This window comes from Triticum dicoccoides, chromosome 2A (assembly GCF_002162155.2).
Source record: "Triticum dicoccoides isolate Atlit2015 ecotype Zavitan chromosome 2A, WEW_v2.0, whole genome shotgun sequence".
Taxonomy (NCBI): Eukaryota; Viridiplantae; Streptophyta; class Magnoliopsida; order Poales; family Poaceae; genus Triticum; species Triticum dicoccoides.
This window is the reverse complement of record NC_041382.1, coordinates 681,015,262-681,023,064: the sequence shown is the minus strand read 5'-3', so window position 1 is coordinate 681,023,064 and position 7,803 is coordinate 681,015,262.

Sequence of the window (7,803 nt, the reverse complement as noted above, 5' to 3'; positions counted from 1 at the left end):
CATACTTATTGCAAAAATCTACAAGTCATCAAAAATCTCGGCACTACGCACATGCTCCTAGGGGGATAGATTAGTAGGAAAAGACCATTGCTCGCCCCCGACCGCCACTCATAAGGAAGACAATCAAATAACACCTCATGTTTTAAATTTGTTGCATAACGTTTACCATACGTGCATGCTACGGGACTTGCAAACTTTAACTCAAGCATTTCTCAATTTCACAACTACTCAACTAGCACGACTTTGATATTATTACCTCCATATCTCAAAACAATAATCAACTATCAAACTTCTCTTAGTATTCAACCACACTCATAAGAGAATTTTATTATTCTTGAATACCTAGCATATTAGGATTTTAAGCAAATTACCATGCTATTTAAGACTCTCAAAATAATCTAAGTGAAGCATGAGAGTTCATCTATTTCTTTAAAATAAAACTACCACCATGCTCTAAAAGGTATAAGTGAAGCACTAGAGCAAATGACAAACTACTCCGAAAGATATAAGTGAAGATCAATGAATAGTTGAATGATTATGCAACTATGTGAAGACTCTCTAACATTTAATAATTTCAGATCTTGGTATTTTATTCAAACAGCAAGCAAAGCAAAACAAAAATGACATTATAAAAATAGCAAACATCATGTGAAGAAGCAAAAACTTAGGATCAACCGAAACTAACCGATAATTGTTGAAGAAGAAAGGTGGGATGCCAACCGGGGCATCCCAAGCTTAGATGCTTGAAACTTCTTGAAATATTATCTTGGGGTGCCTTGGGCATCCCCAAGCTTGAGCTTTTGTGTCTCCTTAATTCCTCTCATATCAAGGTCTCCCTAAATCTCAAAAGCTTCATCCACACAAAACTCAACAAAGACTCGTGAGATAAGTTAGTATAAACCATTGCAAAAACCTTATCATACTCTACTGTAGAAAATCACAAAAATTATTATTCAACATTGCATACTAAATGCCTCTGCATATTAAATTGTCCTATCCTCAAATAGAATCATGAAAGAAGCAAACATATGCAAACAATGCAAACATAACAGCAATCTGCCTAAACAGGACAGTCTGTAAAGAATGCAACAACATCCATACTTCCCTAGCTCCAAAAATTATGAAAGAAAATTCCCACTGTAGTAAATTTATTAGAGCTTAATATGCAAAAGGTTTCAACATTTTATCACATTCTGAATTTTTTAGAAAATTATTGCAACAACGGTAAACTTTCTGTTTTCAAACAACAACATGTGGACTTCTAAAATAGGCATAGTAATGGCTATCAATGCCACTTTTATTGAAATAAAAGATGCAAAACATTGTTCTAAATAACAGCAAGAAAATCCTAACAAAATAAATTGAGGCTCCAAGCAAAACACATATCATGTGGTGAATAAAAATATAGCTCCAAGTAAAGTTACCGATGAACGAAGACGAAAGAGGGGATGCCCCGGAGGGGCATCCCCAAGCTTAGGCTCTTGGCTATCCTTGAATATTACCTTGGGGTGTCTTGGGCATCCCCAAGCTTAGGCTCTTTCCACTCCTTATTCCATAGTCCATCGAATCCTTACCCAAAACTTGAAAACTTCACAACACAAAACTTAACAGAAAACTCGTAAGCTCCGTTATCGAAAGAAAACAAAACACCACTTCAAGGTACTGTAATGTGTTCGACGCGATTTTGTCGTAATTTTACACTTGTCAAGTATGTCTCATATGAAATTACTACATACTTACAAGCGCGTACATGGCAGTGACAAAGATGTTGATTTCTTTGGAAATAGATGATTCAGGCGGTGGAGCATTATTTATGCCCACACGTACGTGACCTAATCAACTTGATTATCTAACTACTAGCAAGGTATGCATGCAAAAGAGCCATGCATGGCTACGTGTGCTAGGAAGAATGTACTAATATGAGCATAGACATGAAAGCACCCAAAGGCATTGTTTAAGGTGAAAATATATTTATTAAAGAAATGTGATCATGGCCTGATAATTACTCGTAAATGCCCATGCTCTTGGCTTACGTACAAATATAAGTGTTCATGCATGCTTTGCTATACATGATCCCAAGCCAAATCAATCAACTGAGATTGTACGGGCGGTCTGGCTCGTGTGTGGTTTTTGTTGAGCCGCACCAGGCCAACTGATACGGCGGATTCTCATAGCTGGCCAGATAAGATAAGTATGCTCCAAACTAAGCCGCAAAAGAAGCAACGGCCTAACAACTTGGAGGGCGCTCGCAGTAGCTATCCATTCCCACACCTCTGCCTATATATACGCATGCCCATGCGTCAGATCAAAGGGGGCACGCACTATATGGCTGGCCGTCAGGCCGCTCACACACGCACGCGGCGGCCGCCGCTAAGCTGCACACAGAAGAGGAAGAAGGCCATGGTGTTTAGGCCCCGCACAACTCCCATCTCATTCCTAGCTATACAACACCTCAATTCTTTTCCCCGATCTATACACACACGAGGAGTTCAACATACATAAAATCTCTCCCGTTCTTTTCGTCAAGCTGGCCGGCCGACTGGCTGTACGTCTCCACGCAACCTCAGGTAATCAAGGTGAGGTTTATGTTTGTTGTATACAGGTACAAGGAGCAGGCAGAAGCCGGCGGCAAGCACGCATGGAGAGGCCGCCGAAAGTCTGGCCCTTGCCCTTGTGAAGATTGGATCGCCTATCTAAAAATAAACAGCATGCATGCGCTACGCGGAGAGTACGTGCCGGTCATTGGAGACGACACTCGTGTGATCCCGTCGCCGCCGCCGGAGATGACTGCACCGACACCGCCGGAGATCGTTTACACCAAGCCATTCATTTTCAGGTGTCATGTTCTTGGCTGGAGACGACTCGGGAGCCGCCGGAGCTCGCCAACGACGCAGCCCAACCACTAGCCCCGACGCTGTTCTAACATGGCAGTCTACATGTCCCCGGCGAACAGGTTACGATGCACAGGTCACAACGAACAGGTCACCGGCGCACAGGTCCATGGCGTTCCAATCGCGGTGCACAGGTTTGATGTCTTGCTTCCCGGATGTGACGGGGGGCGAAGATACACGGCCGCGCGGCCGCCAGGCTGCATGCACACATAAGGCTGGCCGCAAGGCCGCTCGCACGCGCACACACACGGACACCTATAGATCGATTGTGCTATGCCTTTCTTTCATATTTTCTCACAAGCAATCTCTTCCACCGCATTCACAAGGTGATGGTAAGATCAGTAAGAAAAGGTATATACTTTCTTGTATTTTTCTTGTCCATCGATGAACAGGTGACATGCTGGAGACGAACAGGTCCTGCAATGGAAAGCGATAAGATTATGAGCACGACATCGAGCCTTATATGGCCATGTTCGTCGAGATGAGAAATATACCATCTCGCGCCCATTTTTGCAGGTCATGTGGAGGGTCTGCCCTTGTGATGAAAGATGAACATGTCTTACGTGCGGCAACCCCGCCGAGAGAAAAGCCGATGAGATCGAACATGGCATGGGAGCCTATACGGCCATGCCTGTAAATGAAATAGAAACCACGTCCTTGGGGGAGGAGAGCCAGGAGACGCGTCGGCATCGGCGGCATCGAGAAGCTCCCAGCAGAGACACATACGGGGCGCCCGGAGGGAAGCGGTCACACAGAGGCAGCGACCACACACGCCGACGGAGGCCACGGGCACCCCGGCGACAGACCATGCGCTGCGCCTCGGTGCACTTGTAGGCCGCAGACGATGGGCCGGCGTCCGCGATGACAACGGACGTCCGCCGGCGAGGCGTTCTCGCTGTTAGAAATAAATCTTTAGTATTAACATAATAGGATCTTGATCTCTAGATTAAAACACCTCTTCTGTAGAATATTGGAAACTAACCATGATTTTTCAGAGACCATCAGGGGCTCCATGCAGCTGCCGTGAGCCTCCAGCGGAGTGGAGTTTGTTGGGGAAGAAGCAGCAGCCTGGAGATGGACGTGCAGAGTGCTGGATGCCGCCGACACTACCCTCCTGGTGGCCGGCAGTGGTGGACGGTCTTCTGGACCCTTGGCGCTTCTTTAGGATCGGCAGTTGAGGTTCTGTGTGTTTGTAATCGTCATCCATACATGGGACATATACCTCCTTTTATGTATAAGCGCTAGGGAACAGGGACCGGACCAAAACGTTGGTTTGGCACCTCCGATCATGGTGCATCTTTACGTTAGGTAAGGAGACTTTGTCTCTCCCTGATTTCTCTCAGTTTGTTACACTGAGATCAATTCCAACATTCTCCCCCTGATCGTAAGGTTAACAAACATCATAAGCCCACTTTTATTATAGAAATAATATACCAAAGTAAGATGTTGCAATGACCAATGAAATTTCATTGAACCTCAATAATTATAGTATACCATTCTATCTTGAAATGGATATCATTTTACTTAAAGGGAGTTGGTTCATTTGACGGTCCTAAATTCCAGGATCAAAAGGCTTTCTAAACCCATGCTAACAACATGATCATACAATTGGGTGGTAAGCCTTTGATAAACGGATCCGTAAAACATTCAAACATACTCATACTCTCAACTTCAATAGCTTGATCCTGGATTCTATCTTTCACAACACTAAATATATTGTCAATGGTTTTGGCAACACCATTTAACTTGTTGTTACTCGCATAGAAAACTGCGATTCATATTGCAGTATGTGGTTACAAAATGTTGTCTACCACCATAATTTTGGGAATAAATTTCTTGACATACAACCTGCCCAATAGCCTCTTAACATGCCACATAATTAAGTGCATTATTTCTAATGCCATCAGCGTCATTATGGAGCTTTTCCACGGTATAGCTCCATATGCGAGAGTGAGGATGTAACATGACGTGGAAACTTTAATATCTACTCATCTCGCAGAAACAATGTCTAAATAACCTAGGATAACCAGGTTATCAGACTTCTCATCAGTGAGCATGTAAACTTTATTGTCTTGCATATCTGCAAGACTTTTGATGGCTTTTCCAGTGGTCCATTTTTGGACTTACTTGTATATTTGCCAATTTTCCCGATCACAAATAAGGGCATGTTCATACTTGAATACACATGTTGCTTCTGACAGCTGAAGCATAAGGAACCACATTATTTGATCAGTTCATAATGGTTCCTTGGACACTAAAATGTCCGCCTTTATTGCCCTTAACTTTAGCAGCAGGTGAGATAGAGTACTACCACATAATATTTTCTTCCGTACTCTACCGAAGTATGTCGTCATAAGAGAACTTATACTCCTTTTGGACCTATATCTTGATGAAGCCCGATACAAATAAAGTATAAGGCATCACCAAGTTCCTTTTATGTCAATAGAAGGTAGAAATTTCTTGGCCCGCCAAAAAATATTCCAACTTCACATTTAGTGAACTTACTCCCCTTTGTCCCAACGCTCGTCTTATTTCACAATTGAATTTCCTGAGGCAACATACCTTATGTTAACTTCATCTATTTGACAAAACCCGATGGTTGAGTCATATATACACTATTAATTAGTCAACACAAGAGCATGTTATAATCATAACACAAGCATCATAACAACTTAATGAGGAAACTCTATTGAGTTCCATACATCATTAGAGCTCACTATCAGGCAAGCCTCTAAGATGATCATTAACACACATTATCAATCACACGGAAATTGTGAAGTCTCAACATTAAGTGTTGCAATATGCATTCTTCTCACCTTCCCTGATGCATATGAACAAAGATCTAATGGAGTTATCCTTAAGATTCTTGCTCATACTCTCCAGGTTCCCTGATGATCACTTTATTTAAAAGATGGAAAACATACCCAAAAACTTAATAATAATCATTTTAGTTCTAAACCACAACACCGTCGGGCTGAAGATGGAAAAGAACTTAATGAACTGTTATTATAAATGAAATATAACCACGAGCCACATGATACTAACAAACTTGCCACTTGAGTGAAATGTGACATATAATTATAAATGACGTTGGTCAAATATATAATCAACATGTTACATCATGATGGTCATTACACCAGCAACCTTGTCACTTTAGCATTCATGTGTGCTTCATAATGCTCATAAGGGATTACACATTAACATAATAAAGGGAGTGATTTTTCGTTCATTCTTCTAAATAAGACTTGTTGCATCTTAATTAGAGAACCAAAATTAGTGTGTGCTTTTCATACATTCTCCAACCAGGACTTCTCGTTGGAATTGTGTTTTTCGACCACATTTCGAGGGGGAGAATGGAAGTCTTTTTAATATGAGATATCACGTTCACTTCTCCTACTTATATCATATAAAGCTAAGAAAAATATGTGCGTTAATTCTCTAATTAAGATGGAACCAACGAGAAGTCCTGGTTGGAGAATGTATGAAAAGCACACACTAATTTTGGTTCTCTAATTAAGATGCAACAAGTCCTATTTAGAAGAATGAACGAAAAATCACTCCCTTTATTATGTTAATGTGTAATCCCTTATGAGCATTATGAAGCACACATGAATGCTAAAGTGACAAGGTTTCTGGTGTAATGACCATCATGATGTAACATGTTGATTATATATTTGACCAACGTCATTTATAATTATATGTCACATTTCACTCAAGTGGCAAGTTTGTTAGTATCATGTGGCTCGTGGTTATATTTCATTTATAATAACAGTTCATTAAGTTCTTTTCCATCTTCAGCCCGACGGTGTTGTGGTTTAGAACTAAAATGATTATTATTAAGTTTTTGGGTATGTTTTCCATCTTTTAAATAAAGTGATCATCAGGGAACCTGGAGAGTATGAGCAAGTTATACCATATCACTTAATCTTTACAAATGATTCATTCAGTGAAAACATAACTTGTCTCACCCTAGAATGGGACTAACATTACATAATTGGAGATGACTTAATACAAAATCATGTCATCTGTTCGAGAGACAAAGTTAAGGTTCTCCAATAACTGGAACATGAACAAACATCATCAATAGATGAAGAATGAAGTTATCTCCAAAAGCTAGTGGAATAAATCCAATAGTTTTGACTTTAATATCCTTTGCATTAGTAATATGCATGATGGCAAATGCATCTTGAGATCTCCCCCAATGTCTGCCTTATCAGCATGATTAACATCCTTCAACCTTAGTGGCAAAGAAAACACTGGGAGATTCCTCCATGTGCAAAATTTATTTACATAAGGTTCATCTATGCCAAAACGGAAGTTTGGCATCATTATTAATGTTCATTGCTAAAAAAAGACACCATTATGAGCATCACAACAAAACATCAAGCATGAATTAACCATGCAATGAGATGAATCAAAGAGATGCTTAATTGTTATTCTGATCCATATTCATAAATGACACATGAAAATAATCAACGTTGGTCAGAATATCATCATATGCCATTATAACATTTTTCTTAGATCTCTAATCAAAACTTCCCGTTGGTTCCATTTTGACTAGAGAGTCATAAAGCACATAATTATGAGCAAGAACTTTGGCTAAATTAATAGCTAAATTACCATAAAGAAACAACATAAAACCATGTTTGCCATCATACACAATGATACCTTTTGTCACGCAAGTTGACACTGATAATAATAGTGAACTTAAGTGTCAAAATTATCATAAAAATTTCTCAAAGACATAAATGAAAATGGCATAGAATTAACACAAAAATATAAATGTCTTTGCCACTGAGTAAACATTGATATTAACATTCACAGTGAAAATGACATTAACATTATCATAAGGATATCATAATATTTTCCCCAAAAACAATTATATAAAATTTGGACATAAGCTTACACAAGG